General features: G+C 41.2%; 1 protein-coding gene and 1 long non-coding RNA gene across 16 annotated transcripts in view; one reads left to right on the forward strand and one right to left on the reverse strand.

Moving 5' to 3' along the window:
- The window catches only part of THRB (thyroid hormone receptor beta), a 166632-nt gene that overhangs the window by 136983 nt on the left and 6600 nt on the right, over positions 1-23049 (reverse strand). For 2 of the 15 annotated variants that reach the window (XM_084511767.1, XM_084511771.1), the window contains exon 1: positions 4247-4304. The exons of 8 other annotated variants lie outside the window; for them this stretch is intronic. The gene's annotated coding sequence lies outside the window, so the exon portion shown is untranslated. Of the gene's footprint in view, positions 1-4246; positions 4305-5942; positions 6183-17699; positions 17735-17794; positions 17814-23049 lie in introns of those variants that run through there. 5 more of the 15 variants (XM_084511774.1, XM_084511770.1, XM_084511769.1 and 2 more) reach the window with 5 other exon arrangements.
- On the forward strand, positions 8088-9326 carry LOC311430812. Its single transcript, XR_014689040.1, has 3 exons — positions 8088-8155; positions 8434-8548; positions 8689-9326. It is a non-coding gene; the product is annotated as an uncharacterized lncRNA (long non-coding RNA).

Consider the following 23049-nt stretch of genomic DNA (forward strand, 5'->3'; position numbering starts at 1 on the left):
TCGCACAGTTTCTGCATTAGTAATTCCCAGCCACTTCCATAAGTGACTGACAGCCATAAACTTTCTGAAAAAACAAAAAATGAACATAGCTGAAATTGTGTCGGTTTAACACGACAGCAGCTCTATATGCCAGCACAGCAGGAAAAAACTAAATTGCTTTTAATAGACAAGCATTTAGTACAACTTGTATAATCCGCACTGACATTTCCCCCTTTCTATTATGTAAGCCAAAAGCTAAACTTTCGCTTTTATACAGTATGCTGGCTGTCTCCAACAAAGTGGGTAGGGTGCTTTATCAGCTTTCTCTCCATTTTTGAGATATTTTAGCAGCAAAGGAGGAGAGACTTCTCAGATTCCTCAGGTCCTTTCCACAACTACTGTCTTCTGCTGTGCTGTGTTTATGTTGCTATGCAGACATCAATTCAACGGGCTTCGACAGGCACTGTTATTTGTTTGTTCAGCACAGCTCATATTTTAAGTCTAAGAACCTCTATGAGCAGTTTAACTCTCCGCAGAAAATCATTTAGAAGATTAAAAAAAAAAATCCAGGAAATTCCACTATGAGATGGGATTTCAAAAATCAAAAAAAGGTCGATACATTTTGCTAGCATAATCCCGTAATACCTTTTTTTTTTTTTTTTTCTTTTCCTGAATTTAAGAAAAAAGGAAAGAAACAAGGAAACCAGTAGCTAGAGACATCATAGTTTTTGTAACCACCCAGGCATGATACAGAAAGTAAGAATATCTACAGAATACCTATAAATGTATCTAAAGTGCCTACTTTGCCCTAAATTTCAGCCAGGTACAATCCCTAATTTTTTATACGTTCTGATTTTCAACACCATGGCTGCAAAGACAACTCACACCTGTGAACTGACCAAGCCTTGTTGCAGAGCTCCTGACCCAACACCTTCACACAACTCCAAGGATGCCCTGGTCACCCGTGTGCAACCTTCACAGCCACGATTATCCATGAAAAGACTCTCAAAATTGCATACCGCAGTGAATTCAGAGAGATCAGGAACTGCTCAGAAAGAGCAAACAGGTAATGACAGACCTGTTCTGGTGGAAAGTGAGTTTATAACCTCCAAAAAAATTTAAATTAATAGTCAATTATTTCCCAATCTTTCTGTCCATCTGTCTACCATTATCCTCCTCAGTGCTGCCGCAGGCTACATCTGGTATCTTAATCCTAACCCTTTCAAGATAGCCAGCTCCGATAGACTTACTTGTTTTTAATGTGTTTTGATAGATAAATAAAGCTCTCTGAGTGCCAACAAGTCTGCATATTTAGGATTCAGTACTCAAAGAAGCATTTGATTAAAATCTAGTGATTTTGCAAGACAAGTTCATAAGGGCTACACATATAGCACATAGCATAAAAAGACCTCATCAGTCAGACATTGGAGTGCCAGAGTGAGACATGAAGCATAAAAGAAATCAAACCTTCAAAAACAACGATCTCTAGACAAATTGATTAGGCAATACTGGACGAATGAGTCTTACAGGAGACACTTTATGGTGTCTATATGCCAAACATGTTTACGATTTCTCTTAAAAATATCATCCTGCATTATTCTGCTAGCAGCAGATAGCTCGTGTCATGTCTGCCTTCCCACACTGTGTATCCCATAATAAATGACACTGCCGTTACGAGACAGCATGTTCCTTACAGGTACATCTCACCTCCCAAACGAGCACTAACAGCGCCCTACTGGGATGCTTCCAAAGAGGGCCATCAGCAGCCATCTCCATCTTGCTCCATCAGAGGCATGCCCTCACCCCTCTGACAGCACTTGGGGGTGGTCCTGTAGACTGCCCATCAGCCTGAAAACCCCCTCTCCTGAGGGAGAATCAGGCATTTTCTGAACTGTACAGCCCACAGGAACCGGGCTCCCAGCTATCGTCTTACAAAGAGCAAACCCGCCAGCTTCCCAGTGACTGCATCACAAGGAAATTTGCAGAAAAATGGCATGAGAAGGACAGAAATCCACAAAGCCACTAACAAATGTGTTTACAAATCTTGGGATGCTCAAGCAGAGATCAGTGACTGGAGTTCAGACACAAGATATAGCATGTACCAGAAAGGGATCCCTGTCTTCCACCAAGAGTTTGTACAGAGGTTAAGGAGACCCACTGTGTCAGTGGCTTGAGAGAACCACGTGTGCAATTCGCACCTGCTGATGTTGTGCCTTGTTGTTTTTTGTTTGTTTGTTTTGTTTTGTTTTTCAGAAAATAGATGCTGAATTAGTCAAACAACAGCCTTAAATTTGTCTTGGTGCAAAAAACATGGGGGGAGGGGAGGGGTGAAGTACTTCTGTTTCATTTTCTTTCAGATTGCTTTCCAATTTTATTTCAGGCAGGTTCTGAGACAGTACTGCTGAGTGCAATCTCTTATCTCCCAGACAGACCCCTGCTGGGGGCAAGGTGCTCCTATCATGGTAGCACCACCAACATTTTCCCCTGTAACTACTTAAGCCCAGTTTTACATTCTAGAGGTCGAAAAGCAAGGAAGGACTTCATATGCTTAACTGGGATGCCTCCTCCTAAAAAGGATGATACAGAAAAACTGCAATTCAGATTTAATAAAGCCTGCAGTCTTTTCTGCAGAGGCTTTATGAGTCCTATAAGCATAAGAGAGATTTTCATTTATCAGGCAGCATACACGGAAGAGCTTTTCATGAGGTGATTTTGAAATTTTTGGTCAAAGGTTAACTCAGTTAGTAACTTCAAAGTACAGAAAATCTTGGAGGCCAAAAGAATACAGGGGCAAGGGCTGCCCTAAACATAAAACTTGGTGGACATGTTACAGACCTGAGACCAGCCCCTTACCGCACATGCAGCAGCTCCCTGCACTTGCCTCCCTCTTTGTTTCACTGAGAAGTGAAACGAAAAAGCCCGTTTCTGAAAGTTTAAAATATAATCAGATTTTTCTGGCTCACGGCGCTGAAGAAGGAAAGGCAGTTTCACTAATTAAGATCTGAACTTCTGCTTTGACTTCAGCCTTTCATGATGTTACTAGATATTTAAAAATATGGTACTCACTCATTGCAGGGTGCAGCTCCCGCAGGGCAGTGAGTAATGGTTTTACTCCTGCTCCAGTACTGGCAGCAGCATGTTGGACTGGAAAACGAACCTCTATTTCCTATCTATTTCTACAATCAGTTTATCTATCATCTGCTTAATTCTTACTCCCATATGTATGACAGAAACAAAGCACTTAAGTCTTGGTACTACACTGAAATACATTCGCAAGGCTCCCATTGACTCAGACAACCAACCAGAGACACCGACTTCCGAGGACAGAATTCGTCCCCGAACAGCAAGTCTGTAGTCCACATGAAAAATTCATGAGTTAAATCTTTTCACTCCTTTTATAAATAGGAGACAAAATGAGGGAGTCATCACAGGGAATGATTCAAAATCTAAACCTAGAATATCATTTTAAGGAAAGATCCTGGAAATAGAGACAAAGTATTCCTTTCTCATAACAGGAAAAGCAAAGGATTAAATTATTTTCTTTTTATTTTATGCAGGGATTTTTGCTTTCTTTAGTTGAAAAAAATGTAAAATACCAGCCAAACATAGTAGTGAGGTATCAAGCACAAAATATAAATCTGTACTATTATATGCCTGAGTATGTTTTGCTGCAGACCTGAATTCCTCCATATTCCCGAGTTTTGCTTTACTCGCAGGCTTTCATGTTTCTCTAAACACTGCCATTATTTTGGTATTTTGTAACTAACTCTGTATTATGAGGTGATATTAGCTGTGGGGGTGACAGCTGGCAGGAGCTTTTGAATCGAAGGGTCTCTTTCTAACTGATACACACGCAGCTCTGTATTAGCTCTCACAAGATGCAGTGTTTACTAAAGATGATTACCCATGAGTAAATAATGAGTCATGATATCCTTAAAAAAAGCAAACACACAGAGTTAAAGAATAATTTCCAACATGGGTAAACAGACAGCACTGCAAATTGGATCAGTTACATGCATTTTTTCATAATAAAGTGTTAAAATTATAAAAGCTATAGAAAATAACCATAATTAGATCAAAATAAGTTGGAAGATCTTGGAAAGACTCTCTCTATTTTCATATGCCTAAAAAGCATCATTTACGGACAAACAGACAAATACAATTGTACATAAATACAAAAACAAATGGAAGAGGGCTTTTCATTTGGATGACACAATGGAAACAGGCCACGGTTATTTCATTATTCTCGATGGGTTACTGTACTTACAAACAATCCAGACCATTGAAACTCCAGATCTTGATAATCAGGAGGGAAATGGTACAGTAAATCTAACAGTGTAGCATGCAGTCAAACTTCTCTTTTTTACAACATGTAATCAGAATACTTCTAGCATATTTCCTCTTTTATACTTTGAGAATTTATTGCTGGGGAATTCATCTCCAATCACTGACTGTGGTGAAATATCCCCCTTTTCATTATATGTTTTCAAATTCATGGTTAGGCTCCAAGACTTACTCTGGCACAAAGGGAAAATGAAGGTTATGAAAAATATGCTTATATGATGTCCATTCAAAATACCATTAGTCTGTAAGGTCTTAGCCTGCAACAATCTGCTCCCAGCCCTTCTGAGCAACCTCCCAGACATCTGCAAATCTCATATGCCATTTTAAAAGAAAAATTAAATGTAGGCTGATGATCTCTGTGACATCCTGTGACATCTTAGCATCTGTCCGAGTGGTGGCTCTGACACGAGCAAGAAACAGTCACATCAGATTTGGGAAGTTGTAAAGAGCACTGAATTTTTACCATTGCAACTGTGAATTAAACCTCCGTTCAAGGTGGGGTATGGCCACCACATTTTGGGGAGTGATGGATCAAGCAATAATATGTGGACATCGTATATATAATAAAAGTATTATACATATAATATTCATATATATATATATATATGATTGGAATATATACCAAATCTGACAGTTCTGGCATGGAGACAGCAGTTCTTTTTCCCATTTCTTCCCTCTGTTTTTCTCCCTGCACACTACTGAACTGCAGCCTCCCATGCTTTGACCAATCTACAACCTACATATTGTTATTCACAGTTCAGGTTTTTGAGATGATGTGATTTCACATCATAAGTTTTAAAAAAACATACTTAACATCTTAAGTAGCGTTTTTTAGAAAAGACCCAGACAGCTAGTGAGACGGGCAAGCCCAGGAAGGATCACATAACCTGTCATACAAGTTTCTTAAATTAAAGACACTTATACTTCTGAATCAGGGTCACATGCATATGTAACCTGCAGTTCTAAGTGGTACTGCTCATTTTTTGGCTGATTGATGATTGCTAAGATCACTGAAAAGGCATCGAGTAGCTTTACTTGACAATGATCTTAACAAAAAAGATGACACTTCTTCCTCAATAATCCTCAAAACTGAAAACACTGTCATAAAGAAAAGAAGGAGGAGGAAAACATGAACACAGGCTGAGCACTTCAACCAGAATAAAGACCCCTTTAGGGTACTTTAACTGCCACAGTTTAAAGCTGAAAGGGAAGATTAAATAACATCTAAAAAGTCACATGGCTCTTTCAGTATTATATACACCCACATTAGGCAAACGAAATAAAATCAGACTTTTGCTGTTTGGCTTTATATTATAGCAAATGTTTCATTAAGAAAAATAAAACAACAGGAAATACTTCAATGTACTTTCCTTTTTTCTTTTCATGATGTAAACAGTTAATTTTCTCAATGTTATACTACACTTAAATTAGGTCAAAGGCATTGTTTAGTGTTCAACACACATAAAACCAAAACATGTCACAACTATCAAAATAGTCACACCAGCGGGGACTGCAGTAGCTGTCTATCCTTCATCCTATCGGAGTAGTTTCATTCTATACCATACAGCTGCTAACGCTTTATACAACTTAGATCTAAAGGTTTCCCATCGATCACTTACTTCCAAAGTAGTAACACTGTCCCAGCCCAAAGTCTTACTTGTGTGCCTTCGAATAAAAGATCCTGTTATTAAAAATCAAAAGTACTTTCACTTTTTACAGTTGCTCTTTACAAATATTTGCAGACAATTTAGACACGTCACCAATATACTTAAGTAGGCACCTTTCAGTCTTCACTAATGCCATTTTCCTTTCACTCCCTTTACTGTTTTTCCAGCTCCTCCCTGAACTCTCTCCTGTTTAATCTCTTCTGGTCAGAAAAAATAATAAATAGTGAGGAGCACAGAGCTGGAACATGGTGTTCTAGAACCAGTCATATGTGAGCCATAGGGAAATGGTACAAGGTTGAGAAAAGCTGTGATCTCCACAGAACGACGTCATGACCTCTATTTACAGCCATAAATCTTATCAGCAAAGAGACAGCATTCTGCCTGATAGTGCATTGCTTCATTTTTTTCTTCCTGTATTATTGCCATGCCTGTCTTTGCTTTACCAATTCCAGTTACTTCCTCCAATTTAATAATGGCCTAACCAAACAGGGATCTGTCCTATCTGTCCAAGCAGACAACCAGATTTTGCTGTCTACACAACCGGTTCAAAGCAGGTAACCCGTCAGGGAAACATCAAAGCCAAGGCACCCTCATAAAGTCACAATTCCTTATGTTAACCAAAGTGACAATATTATTCCTAACTAGCAACAGGTAATTCAGCAGAAACGTGAACTTCAAGATAAATTTTGACAGAAAATGAAATAAAAAATTATATTTTTAACTCAAAAAATATAATGCATTTACTGACAGAATCCAGATATTGATCTATAAAATATTCATATATAATATATAACACATTTATTATATTATAGAAGTATCTGATATGCTGTACATCCAGAGAAAACAAAAGAATACCATATGCTAATCTGGTAGTTTCTGTTATATTTATTGAATTACATAATGTTGATCAGATACAGCTTTGATTAAAAAGGGAAGAGCATTAATTACTTTCAACCACTGGCTAACTGACATATAAAGGTATAAGAAAAAGATTCTTAAGCTGAGTTTTCAAAAAAATTCACCAAGTTGTTCACAAAGATACCAGTAAACAAGAAATGCAACAAAAATCACTAATGAGATTCCATTTTACATTAGAAAAAAAAAAAAGTGATATAGCAGTCTGAAGAAGAAAAAAAAAACACACACAAAACAAAACAAAACAAACAAACAAAAAACAAGCAAGAGCTCAGTATAAATTTAATCCCTAAATCAAGATATTAGGCTTGACATATATACAGATGCAGATGGCTGGATATACTGATTCCAAATTTAGTACTGTAGATAAAATGATTTTCATCTTAAAAGCACACTGTAGCAGATCATTTTCCTCACAAAACTGTTGAACTTTGGAAAATATTAAGCTTCAGTTCACTGCTCACCTACCTTTATTTTCATCTTTCCCCTTTCTAAGGCAATAAGAACCACTGAAGCCAATCTCTGCTGTACTTACATACTAAGTTTCATTTTTTGGATCCTGACCCCTGGTTTCAAATATTGCAGGAAAATGTGTAAATACACATTTAAAGATACACAATATTGACTGAATTTCAAATATCATTGCTGGGATCGTAACTTCTTTTGCGTGACATAACACTTCGGGGTACTATTTAAACTGATGATCTGTCTTTGATGGTCACCAAGATTTTGCACTTTGAAATAAGACAGTAATTCCACTCCATTGATATTAACAATTCACTATTAGGAACATTACTGAAGAAACACATCTTAAGTAAATTAATAGCAAAGTGTCACAAAGTCTGCTGGCATCTGTTGGCTACATTCTCGTAGCTTAGATTCTCCATTCTGATATTGTATAAAAAGGAGTAACACCTGCCATTGTTTTTTCTGACTTGATTAAACAGCCTCCATCCAAAACTACAAAAAGTGTATAACAAATGTGAATCCCCAAAGATTATCCTCAATACAGATAAGCTCTCTTTTAAAAACTCAAAAGTAAGCATTTAAACTGTAACTTCTGATCTGCCCATCTGCTTTCCCCACTTAGCCCTTCTCTCCAGATGGGAAAACAGGTGAGGTCTTGAATTACTCATATGTCGCTCTGTAGTTTTACCCACACCCTTCTTCCTGTTACACCATCACCCAAGTGTTGTGAAATTTGGATCCCCTAGCAGAGATTGCAGGTCTTAAGCTCCACACAGTAATAGGTAAATCTCAGTCCTATTCTATCTGATGCCTTGCAACATCTGCCAAGTTGAATCTCTCAAATTCTTCCTGTATACTGCTCTTTCTGGGCTTCAATATTTTACTCTTAAGGAAGACAAAATGATACTGACGTTTTCATAAACCTAATCTGCAAATTGTTTCAAACTCTTTTAGATCATATAACTTTAAAAAGCAAACAGTAATATTATATTGCTCTCACTTCCTAAACATAGCCTGTCTCAGGACTGCATAGAGCTTACAGTGCATTTGCTTCTTCCAGCTACCCATGTTGACAAATGGCTTTCATTGACTTGAAGAGATCTCTGCAAAATTATGGCATGTTCATCCAAAGCTATTTAAAGGAACAAAACCTAGAGAAGTATCAACAAGATTAGGTATGACGTATCAAGAAACCCTTAGCAACAAAACATTTAAAAAAAAATAGACTGTAGATTTGATCTTTTAAGTTTCCACTTACAAATGGTAAAGCTCTTCCTTTAAATACCTTTCCTTCTCCATCATTTCATTAATACAGCTGCAGAGTTATGATCATCAAAATGGACTATGGATGTATCTACACAGACATGCTTTGAAGAGACTCAGCTCAAGTTGTAACTTGGCATGAAGCTGAACATCCCAAAGGGGAGCCCAAGCCTTACATTTTACTGCATGTTATGCCTGCCCAGACAGCAAGCACCATCCTGTCAACAATCCACTTCCCTTTTGCCCTCCACCTCCAAGGTGAACTGCCGACAACCCTTCCTGCTGGTCTTTGCAAGTTGAGGAAATAAAATATGTAAAAAATACTGAGAAATTGAAAGCTTTTAGAAAAAAAAAATCAGCCTGCAGTATTGCAACAAAATACAGGTTAAACTAACATGAACTTATATTTCGGGCACAAGCTTGCAGCAGCTGCTTGTGGATGATCTCAAGCTACCAGCAAAGGTAAGGAGGTGACTGGCAAATGCCTTGGCTGCCAGCCACTGCCCACAGTGGTCCCCACTGGGCTGTCTCATTAGGTTTGGTAACAGGAGAGGGAAGATTGCTTGATTTCAGGTTTTGTGGCTACAACTCTACCACTTTTTGCTTTAAGAAGTTGGGTTTCTCACTGGAGAGAAACATGTAACCCAAGAAAAAGACCTCTGGAAAAGCTCTGGAAGCCAAGCTGGGCAGCAAAGGTCAAGGGAGAGGGGAGGGCAAGGGTTCACGGAGTAGTTTGCTTATGTAAATTTGGCTTTTTATGCTTACATTCCTGTGAACAAAGCATGATCAGAAAACTACTCCTAAGCTCAGTCAAGTTCTGGCTACTTTTTTATGCCCATATGGCTCTTTATATGGGTTCAAAGGCACTGATCTTGAGTACCGGTCCCACATGTGCAAAGGCAAGAGTATGAATTCTGGTTCTAAGTTTGAAACATGCTGGCAGCTTCAACATGCACATGGAAAATATGTGTAGGACATTTTTATAGTCACAGAACAGCTCAAGTTGTTTGTGTAGACAGAAGTGGTAAGCTTTGCTCTCTGTTATTTTGGTATGAATTCATAATATTTTTATTGACTCCCCTGAATTTATTATAGGCAAGACTGGTAGACCAGCTTATTTTTAAAGTGTGCTCTATGCTTCCCATCACATTGATCTATCTTAAATTATTTATTACTTCAATCATGCTCTAAACATGTGAACTGAATTTCCCCATATCAGACTGTCCATCTCAGGATGAACTTTTTCGGAAAGTTTCAGTCAGAGAGTGGCTGTTACTGGAAAGCATCCCTGGAGACTATCTAGTCCAAGCCCCCTGCTCACCCACCTCACGCCCTGGACCACATCCAATAGGGTTTTTACTATCTTCAATGATGGTGACAGTGCAACCTTCTCTGTGCAACATGTGCTAGTGTTCAACCAGTCAAAGCAGTCTTGCCATTTCTGCATAAGTACCCAAATGAACAAGCTGTGGTTTCTTTTTGTTTGTTTGTTTGTTTTGTTTTGTTTTGTTTTTGTTTTTTGGTCTTTATGCAAAACTTTAGACTTTCTTTCATCTACTTGAGTTCTCCTATTCCTTTGAGCAGAGCTTGTAATCTGGCAAGCAAGGCCAATATGTCATGAATTAACCCGTTATTTCTGTGAAAACCTAGTCATAAAGGGAAAAAGATGGAGAGAGAGTGCCAAAGTTTATCTGTGCTCCACAGAAACTTTTCAAGTATTTGGGAGAAAAAAAAAAAAAAAAAAAAAAGAAGTTTCATTCAGCTTCTTGAATTTAACAGCTATCAGGCATTTCAGAAGATCTAAAGACAGAAGAAAGCATGCATATTCCATGTGCATAGCTCCATGCCAGGTAACAGGCACTGTAAGGAAGCCAGTGCAGAGCCTGAAGGCAGAGGTATGGTACTGGCTGCAGAAATGACTGCAGCTGGGGCTGCCCTATCCCCAGGAGAGCCCCGTCACCGGCAGAAGTTCAGCACCTTGCAGCCAGCTGGCCATGTGCCTGCCCCATGATGACCCATGGACTGCAGCCCTCACAGCCAGCTGGCCATGTGCCTGCCCCATGATGATCCGTGGATGGCAGCCCATCAAACCCAAACAGACTGGGGCAAAGAGAGGTCCAGCCTGGCACATCGACCCCCCAGTCTGGGGCTTGCTTGTTCCTTTGATTTCATCAGATCAGAAGCATGGCCTACACAGGGTGGAAAGGCTTTGTCCATGTCACATTGGCTGGTTTGGAGCTACAAAAGCCCCTCAGCAGCAGATAAAAAGTGCTGCCAAAGCCTGGTCACTGGGCACTAACCCTTCATGTCTCTCATAAGAAAGATAAAAACAAAGGGTTTAATAATGAAGTATTTATTATTAGGCAGTTGGGGGGAAATGCTCCACAACCACAGCTGACAGGTTGGATCCCAGCTGCGTTTGATCAGAAATGGTGAACACTGGCAGCAGGCAGAGCTGAGCCCCAGCCCACGGCCTCCTCACTCACACCTAACTTCCTAGGACAGCGAGTACTTCTGCAAAACAACAGTGTTTTTGATGTGAGGCCTCTTGAAAGCATCACAGCAGCAGATCCGTCTGCCTCACAAAACACAGTGCCACCATCCGCTCCTTGGAAAGGACCCTGTCAGAGACAGCCCTGCAGTGCATGTGCGACCCACTTACAACACTTACAATGGCTTGCAACAGTTGAATGCTAAACTGGAGAATAAGGTTTGATACCTTCTTGGTGGACATCTTCTAAGTGGTTTTCAACTCAAAATTCACAATAATCAGTGACAAATTATGGTTACATGTGCACCTTGCAGTCACAGACCACATGCTCCCCATAATGTACATAGCCAACTGCACGTCCTGGGATCTGTTGTTCAGAAATTTTATAGATTGAAACAAAGTTTATAGGAGCTGCAGTTTTCAAATACAACTATCACTACATACTCACTACCCTGAATAGTGAAGCTGTGCTGTCCATGGACTCTAAACCTTGATTTATCTGCATATTCTCAAAGATCCTGGAATGAAGGCTACATAATCAACCTTAATTCTAGTATTTCTTTTCCTTAGTGCTTGACATTATAACCTTAATAATCAGTAACTTATGCAGTTAAAGAGATGATCCAAGTCATCTGGCCCAGCTAAGCTGTTACATTCTAGTCACAAACAGCACTTCAATAACCCAAATCACTTCAGCAAGTCACATCAGCCAAACAGTACAACATAAATTGCATACAGTTCAACAGGGCATATGAAGTACTCTGTGTTCCAGATATAATTCCCTGTATTTGTACAAATAAAATTATACATTAATATTTAATGAAAGTGCTCGTTTCGCTTCACAAATGCTTTCTAGGCTAACACTCTTGTAATGCACATGTGCATGTATATTCCAGAGTTACACAAATACAACTGTACAAAATCTTTCCCTGTTTATCTAAGCAGATAATGTGCATCACCTTATCTTTTTTTTCATTTTTTTTTTCTTCAGAGAATAAATGCAGTATGGAAACTAAGACACTTGACTTTAAAAAAAAAAAAAAAAAGCCTGAGATAAACCATTCTGTTTTCTGAAGTGTGGTGGTTTTACCGTGCTGGGCAGCTAAACCCCACAACCGCTCTCTCACTCCCCCTCCTTTAGATAAGGAGGGGGAGAAGTAAAGCAAAGAACAACTCACGGGTTGAGATAAGGATAATTTAATTAAAGGGAAATAATTATAATAATTAAATAAAGACTACCATGAACTAAACAATTTAACTAAGGGGAAATAAAAGGGAAAGGGGAAAAAAGGGAGGAAAACAAACAAACAAAATAAATGAAAGCTATATGGAAGTGCAGAGGAAAGAAATTACTCTCTACTTCCCACAAATGAGCGATGATTGACCACGTCCTTGAAGCAAGGCCTCAACGCACGCAGCCGGTGTTCGAGAGGAGGACCAACGTCTTCTCAACGAGAGCCCCCCCCCCCCTTCTTCCTGTTTCCACCTTTTATTGCTGAGTGTGACACCACATGGTATGGAATATCCCTTTGATTGGTTTAGGTCAGCTGCCCTAGTGATGTTTCTCTTCTCACTTTTTTGCCCACCCCCTAGGAGGGTTAGAGAAAGGCCCAATGCTGTTCCACTGCTGCTCAGCAGTAGACACAACACTGGTGTGATAACACTGCTGTTCCAGCTACAAGTACAGAGTACGGCACTGTATGGGCTGCTGCCGGGAAAGTTAACATTCCAGCCAGACCCAGTACAGGCTTCACCATGAACAAAGTCACTCTAAGCCTTACACAGAAATGCTACAGGTCCTAACCTTACTTGAAGCACCTTGCGCACAAATGCACCCTATTTTTTAGAAGTTAGACATATATAAAAGAGAGATGGAGAAAGAGAGCGAGGAGTAAATTAATAAACCATGGAAATATATATGTTTTTTAATCTAAAGCTAGAAAACAGATGGTATGGTGTCACGCAATGCCAATCCCACTTGTCAAGTGGCAAGGAAGTAGGCAGATGGACCAGGAATGACAAGGCCAGAAGAAAAAAGACAATGCTAAGGAAGAAATGCCTCCAATGTATTAGTGCTCATTCTTTTTCTAGGTAGGAAACAAAGCAGCAGTAGCAGCAGCACTCCTGCTGACATATAGCTCAGCTGGAGCATCTGGCAAGTAGTGGGCATAGCTAGGTCAAGGGAAATGATGCCAAGTCATGGGTGGGAGGCAGAGTTAAAAACGTACTAAGGGAGGCCAAGGTGCAAGACCAAGAGGGTGGAAGAAAGATGTGAAGATCTGCACGAAAGGGGAAAAGGCCCTGAGTTCAAGAACACTGTACAGCTGTAAGTAATGAGAGCAAACATGTCATGTGTGACACCATGAAGCAGTCTTGCGGTGGTGATGAAAGCTGTTCTAACCCATAGAAATGTATTTTTCTTGTTAGTATTTTTAATATAGATGGTTTATCCATATGTGTGTCAATACGATATCAATTACTGAGCAACTGTCCAATGATCCAACTACTTATATAGTTGGAAAGTACTTCTAACTTTCCTCAAAGAGCTCCTTTCTTTTCTGACACCAAAACAGTTCTTCCAAAGCATGTCCTACAGCCACGTAATGTTGCCATACCTGTGCACTGCAGTTAACTCCTACCAACTTCCATGAAGTAATCCAGAAGGTATCCAAAGATCAGTGCTAAAATAGGCAGAAATAATTAATGATCTTCTCTCCAAGTTAAAAAAAAGTATGCATTGCGTATGCACACGTATAAGTAATCTGGTTCTACATGTGCTAACTTCACTCCTTCCTCATCCAGCAAAAGAAAGACTTGCATTTTGACTTTAAATTCACTTCAGGAAGCACTGATCTCCTTGCCCTGTTTTCTACCTTCCTATTACGCAGCTTGACAATTGGTCCTTTTATTTCTTCCCGTGGAAAACAGAATCCTAATTTATTGGGTTTGGTTCACCAGAGGACACAGAACAGCTCTAAAATCTAGAATGATCACACTGCTTTCATGCATATAATCTAATTATAACATAAGAGTATTTGCCATTTTAGTTCATCAGTAAAAATTACACTTCTGTATACTTAAGATATGTGAGGATATATAGTAGTTTTTTAAACTGCAGTTTATTACTTTATGCTCTGACTAATTCATTGGTTTAAATTTCACAGGACCTTTAATTTCTAATAAACTACAGTATGTTAGGATAAAATGAGATTTTTATGATCAAAAGCATTCTGAATTGGATACACAAGTTAATACTCATATTTTAAAAAGGCATTTTATTTGCTTACAATTTCATCCTGCCCAGTAGCAGGCTGTTGCACACATCTTGGCAATGTGACCATAAACTGAAAAGGTTAACAACAGAACCAACTTTTTCAATCAGTCTTTTTACTAGCACTGTCCCCCTACCACAGCATGATTAAAGTAGTTGTGGTGAGTAATGGAAATGATGTCGTTCACATGTTGTGAATTAAATGAGAGAAACAACTTATGCAAGATTCATTTACTTTATTCAAAATGTCATCTCGGACCACAAACAACTGATGAAATAACAGAGAATTGAAATACAATTCTTTAATCTTTACACAGAAATTATGTTTATTTATAGTCTGCCCTTCATTTTCATAACAAAGCTTCTTGTAATACATGCGTTACTTGTTTAGTTATCCCTGTAAAATACAAAAAATCCCAACTCGTCCCAGAGAAGACAGGGTATTCCTCCACTGCTCAATGACAAGTTCAAAAAGCATCAAAAGCAGTATGGCCATGCTAACAGCCATGCTGATTATTCTGCTCACTCTTTTGACAGGTTAAATTAGTTCAAGCAAACCTCCAGACTTACATACCTACACTGCACTTGCCAATACAGACTTCCACAAAGACTCGGGGGTCTTTCTTCAGGTAAGCAGATACAAGGAGTACCTTCACAGCCTAGCAGGATTCTGCTGTTGCAAACCTGGAACTACTGGACAGCATTCATTTATTCAAACGGAGCCATGTAGGACAGAATCTAGTAATGTATATACAACCATTTCCAAAATTCAGAAAGGAGGGGACAAAGATGAACAGTGAAAATACTAGGGATATCTTTCCTGGCTGGCCCCCTCTGACAGAAAATTCTTAAATTTAGATCCTGACCATACACTCCATAAGCCAATGCATCTTCTGCCTCACTCCATGTGGGCGGGAGGACAGCCCTCAGCATACCTCCTCCCTTCCTCCAGATGCCAGATTCTCATCTATTTTGGAAATCCAGCACGCAAAAGGACATGACAGAAGAAATAACACATCTCCGCATTGCTACTCTGCACCCTGCTCTACAGCTCTGCCTTCTGCTATGACAGAGATCTCCAATTAAAGAGCAAATTTGTTTGCCTGGAAGAATTAGTGCTTCTCAAGTCCGACAAGGAAATCCAAGACATGAGGACCCATAAAAATTGTGCTGCCTTCCTTCTAATGGCTTCCCTCATCCCAGGCTATTTACCTGAGCTTCTTCATATTCATGCCTCTTTTGCCTTCCTCAACTTTTAGTTATAAGCAAACCCCAAATCAGTAAACCAGAATATGATGGGGAAGAGATAATGAGCTCCAGAGTTTCCTTTTCCAGCAAGCCAAAATTCCTGGTCTCACCCTTCCTGTAGCAAATGAGATTCTTGCTGGAGGATGTCCTGCCTCAAATCAGGTGGCTTTTTTGAGGTTTCATCTCTTGGTTCCCTTCCAAACAGAATCAAATTTCAAGACAGGCTACATTAGACAATAAACTCTGACAATCTTCCATGATTTAAGTTTAGTAATCCTTCTCCTCCCTGCTTTTCTCTTGGCTGGATTTTTACATAAAGCCAAGAGGAAAAATCCTGCTCATCATCAACAGGGAAGCCAGGAGGATATATGTGTACCACAGGTATGTGTTATTCTGCAAGCTTCTTTAAGAAGCACCAGTATCTGTTACCACTTGCAACTTTCTCCCTTCCACATTAAAAAAAAATAAATAAATACAAGCAGGTAACAACAGCATACAGAACAAGGGAAGTACAATACGCACATCAGAGAAAGCACGTCTCATGACTTCAGATGTTCCATTGCCATTAACTCTTGGAAAAATACCTAAAGAAACCTGTCCTCCAGGGCAACAGCCTTCGATGAAAGCAGATTCACTTTTACTAAGTCTCCTACTTTGGGAGAAATTTGGAAAAAAGCATGCACAGGGTCCTCACATAAATGGAAATGATCGTATAATAAAATTAATGCCACATCCTACAAGAAGGTGAACCAAAGCACTGAGTGCGCTTCCTATTCAGCAAACTGCAAGAACGTTCCCGCACGGAGAAGGAGAAAACACAAATTTGGCTTTATATAATGACTTGGATATGCAACGATTACAAAAGCACTGACCAGTTCAGAGGAGCCACGACGTGCTCGACACCAGTTCATGCAAGACTTGATCCAAACCCCCTAAAATCACACTCGGAGGGTTTCCACTGACTCTAGCAGACCTTGGTTTGAGCCATTTCAGCCCTGAAGCTCACAGCCTGTACAGCTAAAAGCTGACACGAACCGCAGTCACATTCCCCCTCTTGCAGGACAGAACCATGGAACGATTGCATTTTGTCCGGACCATCAGGCGGCGGAGACCTCGGTGTCACCGCAGGTTGCTCCACTGTCAGCGAGTAACAGGGGAGTGCACGGACTCACCCGAAGGTCATAATTAGCTGAAGGAAAGCTGAGGCTATTTCAAGTGGCCCCGGACTGTTACGAAGGGCGATTTAGAGCTGGTTAGTAGGAACATAAATAAATAAATAAAGGGCTGGTGAGGAAGGAAGTAGGCATATCCAGTTTCACAAAACGTTTGTTGTTGTTGTCCCTTCAACAGCTGTTCTGGGAGAAAACGAAGGGCTGTGCTTCCCACTGCCTTAGCCCAGCTTCTAGCCACGGTGAGGTCGGTTTTAAAAATGCTATACGATCAAGGATTTTTGTGGTATAGCGCTCAAAGTAAAGGAGGGAACCCCAGGATCTCATCGTAAGGCAGCGCTGCTCCCTCATGGCATTGCACCGATCGCGATCAAGCCTCCTAAAAATGCCATCCTTACCGCGGAAAATTTCTCATAAATAACAAACCCTCTGCTCCGCTTCTTCTCTAAGGCTTATTCCGAGGCCGGAGCTGGGGAAACAGCAAGCAGGGAAGCCCAGCGCCCTGTGTCGGCGCCGAGCCGCGACACCAACCCGCAGCGCCCCGCGGGCAGCCCCCGGGCCACGCCGTGCCGCCCGGCCCCGCGGGCCGGCTGCAGCGCCCGCACCCTGCCCTGCCCTGCCCTGCCCCGCCGGTGCCCTGCCCGTTCCCGGTGCCTTTCCCGGTGCCGTTCCCGATGCCGGGGTCCCGGGCTGGGCAGCGCAGGTGCTGCCGTGCCGCCCCGTCCCGTCCCATCCCATCCCATCCCGTCCCCGGCAGCCTGCCAGCCTCCCTCCGCGCTCCGCTGGTCGGGGAAGTCGGACACAACTTCACCAGGCAAAAAAAAAAAAAAAAAATAAAAACAACAACAAAAAACCAAAACTTTTCCGGCCCCCAGCCCCCTTACCGGCAGCCTGCCGCCGCCTCCTCCCCTCCGCCGCCGCCGGGCTGCGGCCGTGACCCGGCTCCCCCCCTCCCGGGGGCCGCCCGCCCGCCGCTCACCTCCGGCCGCAACGCCGCTCAGCGGGGCTGCCGAGGGGAAAATCCTGCCGTGGCGGCCCGGCACACGGCGAGGAGGAGGAGGAGAAGGAGAAGGAGGAGGAGGAGGGCTCCGTGCGACCGGAGGCTGAAGGCAGCGCAGCCTGCCAGCCGCTGTCCTGCAGTGTCTGGGCTCGGGGAGGCAGCCCCACAGGGAGGGTGCAGGGATGAGCACGCAGCTGGGTGCCGGCAGGGAAGCGGTGGGCACTGTCCTACACAACCAGGGGAGCTGGGTCTCAGAAACGTGTCACCGAAAGGTTTTGTCTTGCTGATGGCAAGTACGGGGGAGCCATACGTTCTGGGACCTGTGGTCACGCTCAGAAGGATGTGCAAGGAAGAAGGTGGCAGTGCATCCCCACCAACAACCGGTCCATAAGTCGTGAGGCGGGGAGGGAAGGGGAAATACCAAGGGTCCCACCAGCAGCTATCGACTTGGAAGGAAGATGGCGGCTGAAGGCACAGGCGCGATGGCAACAGCTACTTGAAAGACTAAGATCGGTTTGTTTTTCCTTGAGGAATTACAGGAATATTAAACCCTTCTTGCAGTTATAAATCATTTAATGCAAATCATTTAATCCAAACAGAATTTTTACAGGCTCATGAGGCTCACTCATTTTGCCAAGAGTGAGTCATGTACAAATAAAATGAAACCAACAAAGAAAAGAACTCTCATACCATGTGTATGTGGGTGATCCTTTGAAAAACTTGTAATTATTTTTTTAACTCTACCACAGCCAGGAAGACAGGTTTGTGAAGAAGGAGTGAACGTCGATAACTGCAGCCCATCGGCATGCAGTTTTTCCTTCACCCAAAGCCATAACACAACAGGTCCCTTGTCAGCCCGACAGCAGTAATGCCATGACTAATGTTTCAGCAGCACCCTGAACACCCCTGATTTCAAACCAAACTGTGTACTGACATACTACGGAAACAAAGGACTTTTAAAAAAAATGAAAATAATGCTAAGTGATTAATACTTGGTAGAAGAATGCAGTAGGCAGTTAATCCCTCGCTTAAGGGTTAGTTAAGGACATGAGTTAAACTTCATTCTTCGCTCACCATGTCATAAATACGTGCTGCTAAACACAAAGCACACAACGAGCCAGTGGGGCGGTGATGCACTGCTCTGACATGACTGAAATGTGGGGACACGGTGTCATGTGATGGTGACAACACGAGCCCGAAGTTGTGTCATCGTCCCCGTCACACAAACCGCTCCACACCACCATCCACCGACGGCAACCGCAAGTGCTTGCAGATACCCGGCAGGCACAATGTTTTAATGCCTTCTAGTGCCACTCCCCGCCGAAGACAAAACATGGTTAGGAGGGGATAGGTCAGTGTCGCAAAGCGCCCCGCCACCCACTGGCTTTGCATCTCAACACCACGACATCTTTACTCCTGGTTCCTTGCTCGGCCTCACCTGCCTGGGCAGAGGATGTTACTGCACATGGACTGCAAGTGCCTCGCAGGCAGTAGGGCAGGAGTGGGGGAAGCGATGGAAGGGGACCCGATGGCATTTCAGTGACAAACGAAGAGGTTGGATGTAGGGCAGTGCAGCTGTGTGGTCAGGACACCAGTGAAGCAGAGAGCCCCAGATTTAGGTGATCCAGGACCCTAAGACCCCTGTGATGCTGTGACTAAAAATGGTCATAGCCATTTTTACTCCCAGTGCATCAGTTACCTAAGGGTCATGAGTTTGTTCCCAAAGACAAGAGGCAGAAACTTCCCTCAACATAAAACCAAGTTAACGCTGACCTCTGTAAATGACCAAAAGCTGGAGCAGGAGCATGTATGACAAATACCATGCTCTGAGGTGAGCTGGAAGAGTATCTGCAAATCTTTCAAGGCATGAGGCTCTTCTCAGTGGAACTATATTTTTTCTTTTGCATTTTAACATAAAGAAAGAACTTGTTACTTTGGTGGATTTCAGCTTTTAATTCCTATTAACTTTACCTATTACCCATTTCTATTTACTTTTACCTATTTATTTTCCTCATAAGTACTTTTTGCCTGGCTTCCAAACCAACACATTGGGGGTGGGCAGGCAGAGGAGAACTTTAGTTCAGCTGGACTTTCTAATGGTAATGGATGTCTTAAATCTACCATCAACTTACAGATTTCCTTCTTATAGTTATTTGCTTGTTTTGCCCTATGGATCTTTGAGTTTAGATTGGCTGCCTAGCAAATCTGATCATATACAAATGGATTTGTCCTTCTTGGAAGTCTTAAAAACCTCAACTGTTTTGTTTTGTTGTTTTTTTGGTTTGTTGGTTTGGTTTTTGGGGGGCAGCCGCTTATTTACTTATCCACCAGCAGGCAGATAGCACAGACCAATAGAACAAGACAGCAGCTGAAGGACACGGCCACCATTATCTGGTGGACAGAGGAGTCCCTAATCACTTGCTCAAGAAAGGTCTTACAAAACATTTTTTTCTACTATTTTCAATTTTCCAGACCTCTCATTTCCTCAAGTCTCTGCAACATCATGCACCACAGTGCATGAGAAAATGAAGTCTGAAGACAAGATCAGTTATGGTACAGCAGCCCATAGTGTCAGTAATTTAAGATTGCTGTGGAGTTTTCTGATTAAATGAGAACCTTACCTTTTGGCAAAGAAAATCCAAAATGTTTCATTTTAAAAACCTTGCAGTGAATGTGGAAATGAAGGAATCATAATTCACATTTTGGACTAACAGGAGTGACTCAGCACAACAAAAAGCATCCCATGTGGGTCCTTCTTTAAACCGCGAATGACCAGTGTTTATACATACATCAACGCCACCAGGTAGTACTTGAATACAATGACTTCAGAGTAACTTTCATTTATTATTAATGATAACTGAAGCCAGTCTGCTCTAAATGCCATGAAAGGCTGAAACATTTTAGTGGTAACCAAAGGTATTTGGCCAACATCCTATAGTCTTTGTATAGGGCAAATATCCATTTACTGTAAGAATTCAATATTAAACCACTAATGCTATATATTGTTTAACTGTAACTCTTTCCATCTTCAATTTCCAGTTTACCATACAGTGTAATCTATGTCTGTTTCAAAACTTCTGGGGAACCTAAAAATAACCTAATGAAATAATACTTTGTTTTTGCACAGACATCCAATTCCATTCTATCATCAGAATTCAAAGGGAACCACAGCAGATGTGTGAGGAGAGAAGAGACGTATGAAAATCCAGGCAAACAGAAAAGAAAAATAAATAACAAGGAAGAAAGCAAGTGAAAGAAACAAACCTAGAGGCACAATCTAACCTCCAATACACAGTTCACATCACCACACATTTCAACAAACACCCATTTTTGATTTTGCATGAAAAATCCAGCAAGGGATTTTTTTCAAGCTATTCAGGGATGCGTGTGCCACGCAGGATATTAATGCTTAGTTCACAAAACCAAATGAACAAGGGCAACAAAATCTGCAGGGAAAGAAAAACAGCAAGATTAAGTTATCAAAAATTTTTAAGATGTTTGTTTCTAAACTGCAACAACAAAGTATTTGGGAAGGCAGTCAGAGCCCTCCTACACTGAAGCAGGCTTCCAGACTAAATAGGATTTTGTGCATATTCTCATTTTTTATTGCAAAAACTGTTTTACTAAAAAAGGCTATTTGGACTGTCATCAAAGGATGATGTGGAGGTTCAAAAAAGTTCAAAACAGACCAGACAATTTATGGTCAATAAGTCTATCAATGGCTAGTAAACATGATGATGCAATCCAGTGAAATCTCTGGCTCAGGAAATTCCCATAACCTCTGACTGCCAGGAGTTAGGAAATTCTACACTTATCCTATTTCTTCCAGTCTTACAGTGAACATCTTCTACTTGTCAGCGACAGCCAAAGGTGACTGGGCTAGAAGGGCTACTGAATAAACAAAAATGGCCATTCATCCTTCTTATCTTCTGGAGAAATAATCAAGGTCATTCTTGTGCTGCCACCTGTGATGACAATTTTTATGACTCCAAATCTCACAAAAATGACAGTGGGCCAGTTGGGTTTTCATGAAAATACAAAGCAGAAGCTGTACTTTTAATATTTATTTGAAAAAGTAGATGACTAATGACAGGCTCATTAGCTCAGATGTGTAGCTCTCCCTTCATATTGAGTGGAACAGACAAAGGATGAGATTGGGACAGCAGTGAGGACATCCTGTCAGATGAGAAGAAACAGCATTTAACTGACCTGCAGAAAAGTCTCTAGTTTGAAATGGATGTGATACCACCAAAGCTTTCCATACAGTTCCCTTTCAGTGGTGGATAAGGGACATCTCCTTCAGGACAACTCAAAGCAAGCATGAATGCAGCTCTGTAAGAAGGTAAAGATGGCCAGAAGTCCTACTGAAACCAGATCTTTTGTCCCAAACCACTGTGGTTTCAGTTAAAAGATTAGGGCTTGGAAAGACTCCTGCAGTTACAATAATTATAACTGGGTTACTTTGAGGGAAAGCTAAAACCCGCTGGGTAGAGGTTTGATTTTGGAGGTCTGTCAGAAGCAAGAGCTTAGCAAGTTCTCTCATTCCTAATCTAAGACCATACAGACCTCAATTACCAGGTGTGAGGGGGATTAACTGATGGAATAAGCAGCTCGTCATATTCTAAATCAAAATGTTATTTGCAACTGAGCATTACTATGGAACACTTAGCAAGAAACATACAGATGCCAGGAAACATAGAGTAAAGTGATAAAAACTGGAAATCTAGATTCAACCTTTCTGCTAAACTCATAACAGAACTTAGAAGCCTGGTATCTCTTCTCCGGAGAAAATTAGGACATCTACTCATTTCAGTAAGTGAAAATGTAAGACAATGCACCATCATCTTTCTATTTCATTCTCCACATCTCGCTTTAATGATCTTTTTCTTAGCTTTACTTCAGCAGGCCTAAAACATGGAATGCACGAGCTCAGTTTACTTTTTCATCCTGAATCAAATCACAGTTGGATTTTTTGAATAATTTAGGCATGTAGTTTTTATTGAAGCATTTTGGTTTCCAAGTTCTCTTCAAAGGTGTGGAAAAGAAATATTACCATGATGCTAGCAGAAATGCTGTAATTGTATAGTACTGTAATTCTGTTATTTTAGAATGTCTCTTGCCATTTTTTACTGCAAGCATAGCACGTAGTGCAGTATATATACCTGCTCGGTGTAATATGTAGAACTGGTACAGTTCCAACAGTCCTATTTCAGTAAATGCCAATTTAAGCAAGA

This window comes from Aythya ferina (assembly GCF_964211825.1).
Source record: "Aythya ferina genome assembly, chromosome: 2".
Classification (NCBI taxonomy): Eukaryota; Metazoa; Chordata; class Aves; order Anseriformes; family Anatidae; genus Aythya; species Aythya ferina.